Source organism: Sesamum indicum, linkage group LG11 (genome assembly GCF_000512975.1).
Source record: "Sesamum indicum cultivar Zhongzhi No. 13 linkage group LG11, S_indicum_v1.0, whole genome shotgun sequence".
NCBI lineage: Eukaryota > Viridiplantae > Streptophyta > Magnoliopsida > Lamiales > Pedaliaceae > Sesamum > Sesamum indicum.
This window is the reverse complement of record NC_026155.1, coordinates 14,592,155-14,598,154: the sequence shown is the minus strand read 5'-3', so window position 1 is coordinate 14,598,154 and position 6,000 is coordinate 14,592,155.

Below are 6,000 nucleotides of genomic sequence, written 5' to 3'. Positions count from 1 at the left end.
CACAGAGAACTTGAGCGACAATCTCTGTTTGGGATTTCACTAATGGAAAGCAAGCCCATTATTATATTATGCAAAAGTGAAGGTTTCAAGGCACATCCATTTATGTCACCATCAATGAGTTTGGACAATATATCTTGGGGTGTCTGGTCTCTCATTTGCGGCAACTGGAACTGCTTGGAACCTGCCGGGTCTGAATCAGGATTTCATCTTTCTTCCTCTATATATCTATATCTGGGAATTCGGACCCTCCTGCACCATGTGCTCTTCATGTCTGCTGCCTACCCATATTGTTGCAACTAGTCAGAACACTCGTATATAAATCACTTGTGCTCCGCTGCAACCAACCAACCATACCAACATGCTTCAATCATTCATCATTTCTATTCAAATTCCAGCAAATATTTATATCATACATACACATATATGACATCAATCAATCCTGGACGTCTATAAATAACACGCCCAATTCTTTAAGTCAATCAATTTCCAATAAATTGATTACATACAAACATATATATATATATATCTTTATGTTAAATATGTACGAAAGCAAATTCATATGAATCAACAAATGACGCCATTGTGAAGAAATTGGTGGAAAGATTTCCGTATTTCATTAATCTGATGATGAAACTGTACATGAAGCTCTATTTATATATAGAGTGTGAGGCTAACTGTGTGCAGCTACACTAACAAACCTTTCTAACCCACTAACAAATTTTACAGCTGTGAAGCAAAGAGAAATAAAACGTAAAAGCTACTAATTAATAAAGTTGCAAAATCCAAAAACACGCTTTTAAGGACAACAATGTGAAGAATAAGATTAAAGATAGTGCGGCAGTCGTTGACCCATGTGCAAACTAGCTGCAATTGAGGAACTAGAACCCAGATTTCTATAAAATATGATTTATTAATTATAACTTTAATACTCATTAGAAACAAACATTAGTAGTGATCCGGGTCGAATAATGCGATCTCGGGATTCGATCTCCACTCAGAGTGCCAATTCGTCCAAGACCAGATTTTGGGTTCCCTGAGAATAAAAACACGAACTGTGAGCTCGTCGGGTACGTCCCCGACAATGACCCTCCGACGCTCAAGTTAGGTTGGTCGAATGAAATAGGTTCGATCAAGGAATTCGGTCTCAATTAATATGTATCAGTTACCTCATTTATGGTGCGTCGGGGTCTATTTATAGCACACAGTTGTACGTCATGTACTGGGCCACGTGGCCTTATCTCGTCGGTGCGCGTTCTGATCGAACGGTGGTCATTACCCGGGTCTTCAGTCGGTGTATGCGATCCGGGTCGGGTCAAATGCGACCCGCCTGCTACAATATACGCGGATCCTGATCGCAAAATGACTATAATGCCCTTAATGAGGGGTGTTTTGGTCCTTTTGTAGGCGTGGTATTTGGATACTCATCAAGTAGCCTTTTTACGAGACTCGAATCCAAAATCTGGTTCTCCTATAAAATTAAATACATAACGACCATGCTGAATCAATTAATGCTCTATGATCAGAATCACTTAAAAATTCTTGAAATGGTTTATAAAAAAAGAAAATAAAAATGAATGAATTAGGAATAGGGGTAGGCATGATCATGATCATGATCATGATCAGGCTATCTATGTATTGTCAATTGTGATGAATAAGTTTGAGTTGGAGGGTACCAACACCCATGGCATCTCGTGAGTTGAAAAATATGCATCCAAATATATATACGAATTTAATTGTAAAAGAGATTTCCACAGAAATTGATATAGAAAGAGGGGACACATGATTTTAATACCGGATCGAATCCTGTCCGTCCCTGCATGTTGGTCGGATCGCACTTGCTATAACCATTAATCAATCTCTATCTATATCTATACGGTTAAATACTCGATATATAAATATATATATATATACCGCTCACTATAATTCTAATTTCGCCAAATTCTCCCAATTTCATTATCACGAATTAGGGTTCTCTATGTTTTATATACTTAGGTTGGATCATACATACCGTAATGATTTAATTGGGAAGATATATTATATATGTCGCTACGTAGTAGGCATGATTTTGGTCTTAGTTGGATATTGCTTGATTAATTACGTCCATAAGTTATTATATATTATTTATATCTTTTTGAATACATCGATTATATATATATATATGATTGATACTGAATAGCTAGAAATGTGATGGAAGTGCACATGCATGGAGTAATTGCATGCACACGTATGCTGATGATTAACCAAATTACTACTGAATTAAGGCTAGCTCAACGCATCCATCCACCACAAGTTTTAAGTTGCACTATTACAACATGTCAATTTGTCCTAATATTGAATGATTATGTTGTTAATTGTCATTTAAAATACAATTCAAATTAAGACAACGAGTATATATATACATATACATACGTTAAATCAAGAAAATTATTAATTTTTCGTATCCGGTTCTAGTTTTGTATTTTACTTTTTATTTTGCAAAAAATATATATGTTAAACGTATAAAACAAATTTATCAAATATACACTTGATACTAGAAAAAATTAACTATTTGCTATAATTTTATTATTACGACTAAAAATCATGGTAAATAATACTTATAACCACGATTAAATAAAATTAATGCAAAAAAAAATAAATCTATCAAGGAAAATTATGGCATCCTCGCAGATGCCACAACCAACAAACGTTGCATGGACGTGGTTAATGAGTATAATTTGCTACTGCTATTTATTTTTAGCCATGGCAATTAATCATGGTTAAATGTTGCAAATTTTATAGTGAAATGTAATGTAGATTATCTGATATGGAATACAAAAAATGTAGTATAAAAATTAAAATAAAAAATTGAATTGATGCTTATGAATTAATACATATGTACCATGACTTTTCTACTTATAACATTTTGCTTTTCTATATTTTTGTGCTGTTTATTTTCTTCTAAGAAGAAAATAATAATTCCCTAGAAACAAACCAATGATTATGGGAATAGAATCAGTTGCCTCTAAAAACATTTTGACTTTTACTTTGGCCGACAGAATAACGGTTTCCGGGTTCAAAATTTGTGCATTTCATTATCTTTATAATATAATTTTTCTTGAAATTTTAATTAAAACAATACAAAAACGATATAAATAATAATAATAATAATAATAATAATAGCTGGAATTTAGATCCCTGTCAGATGCCCGACTTTATGGGTACAAGAACATGTGAATTATGTTGGGTTGGCGGCCCACATTGAATTTCCATATCCATCATCCTCAATTTTACCACATCCTCCTTTTTCACCATCATATATTTATTAATTATATTTCCATTAATATATTTTGTTCATTAAAATATAATCCCACAGAGAAAAATTGTCTTAATTAGGTATTATGTTTTATATATATAGGAAGTGATGTGGTTTGTTCTTGTCTCTACCCCACTTGTCCTTTCTTAATCTCACAAATTCACTACTACATCACATTCACATGGGCATACTCCTTTCTCATTGGAGGATCCATTCACATTAGCACAAGACAACCTTCCACTTGTGCCACCTACATCATCACAATCATTCCTACATTAATTTTCTCTTAATTACACACAATATATACTACTGTTCAAACTTAACCACACACATATATATATATATAGGATGATGAGTCAATATTAATTCAAATACTGCACAAAAGCACATGACTGCCTTAACTCCTTTGTCCGGACTATGAAACTAATTTGTCAAACTTAATTGAATTTGCATTACAAATAGGTACGTACATGCATGCATATATATAAATATATATATACACATACATACAATGGGCATACATTGAATGTGCAGATGGTGGAACCACCATGAATGATATATGAAGGAAACGCAATTCAATGTACACACATACACACACACCCTCCGCCAAACTAAGAAAATTATAAATAATTGTAGAGAATTTATTATATGTAATATATAAAGAATTAAGATTGTTGTGAAATAATATATATAGAATAATTTGAAATAAAAAAGAAAAGATGGGGATATATATATATATATATATATATATGCAGTTAAAATGAATGAATCATATTGAATGCTTTCAACCTGCTACGGACGTATCCTAATCTTGTTGTTGATGCAGTCCTACCAAAAAATATGAATATAATATAAAGTTTAGGATAGATGCATGCGATGCGAGAATAATTGCCTCATTTTTGTTTTTAATATTATTATGAGTCAAAAGTGTGAGGGCCCTTTGTATGAAATAGTAATAATGGGGTGGAAGGTATGGTGGGAGTAGGGTTTGGGCCCACATAATTTAGGACAAGATAAGAGAAATGGGGTCTTGCTATGAGGATTTGGATTTGGAGTGAATGCTCCCAACCCTACTCAATTACTTAACTTGATGATGAAGAAGCCCAACAGCATCTTGTGTTGGCTTAGCTAGCTGTAAAGGACTACGTACAACCCCCCCAACTCCCTCATATATACATATACATATACATATATATCCAATTAAGGCTCCATTTGTTTTTACTTCCCATCTTGATGATCATCTTATATAGATATATATATAATTGATTTTAAAATTAAGATGGGTTGATATATAATTGAGATGCAGTGGAATTTTGTGATGAAACTCATTTTGGATTTGGGATGTGATGTGAATAAAATAAGTGGGGCCCAAAATATTTTGAGGATAATATAGGCTTACAGAAAATAAAGGTCCATGAAAGCTCACCGAATACATAAGTCAGTAGAAGTAAGGGATGAAGGATATGCACTAGTATCGCCTTTGTAGTTCAGTATTGTCTGTGCAATTGGCCTCAGGTATAAAAAATTTTGATATTTAAAATAATCAATGTAATTAAAATCCAAAATTCAGATATACTATTCACTCCAATATTGACCTACCTCATATTAACAATTTAATTTGAGTATTGAAATGCTCACATCGAGTCAAATTCAACACGTACTTCTTTATGTAGGATCCAAGAACGTCCCCGTGCCCCCGAGGCCCAAATGATATCTGACCTCCGAAGATGAGAGCCCATCAAAATGCAACATGTGTAGGTGTAGGTGTGGATGATAGAATACTAATACAAGTAGTACTTGTGTGAGACATATATATATATATAAATGTGCATGCCTCGTGGCTCCTGCTGTACGTGTTTCCTAGGATGACAGTCGGAAACACATACCTCTCTCTGCCTAGCTAACTACTATATTATGCAGCTCTAACTTTTTGTTTTTGTCGTCTTCTTCTTAATTCACTAACCTTTCTTCTTCTTTTTCAACTGAGTTATACAAGTTATTGGACCGGCCCAAACTCTAATAAAGTATATGGACCGGCCGAAACTATATTTCTTGTAGGAGCGTACCTCCGATTTTAAGCAACAGAAGAATCGTACACGAATTTCAACTCAAACTTTGGTACGCCGAATCAAACCCAATTCTACCCGAATAAATATATCCATCCTAACTAAAATTTCGGTACGACTACGCCTACTTTTAACCAAAATCGCCTACAAATGCTAAATCCATTTGATAAAAACTCCAAAAATTTCATTTTTGTTTAGTATAATACTAAAATTATTGGTTTTTCTTAGAAAAAAAAAATCATACAATACAAAATTCTATAAAGAAAAGTGTAAAGATAAAAACTTAACCTACAGATGCATTCAACTGGAAATAAAATCGAAGACTTAAATTATCTACTACTAAATCTTCTACATCAATACAACTTATTTTCGAATTATTCAAATAAAATCCAACACACTAAATAACATGCACATCAAATAAATCTGTATTTAATACATATATTTTATATAATCTATAATTTTTTAAAAATCCAATATTTTATTTCGGGGCAATTCTAAAAATCAATATCAAACTGACTACCAAAATTTTAAAAAATCCAAATTTAAGTTCAATATTCATTACAATTATGTACCATTACAAAAAAAAAAAAAAATGATTATTCCCAGTACGATTAATCACTATAGTATAAAAATTATAGCAAA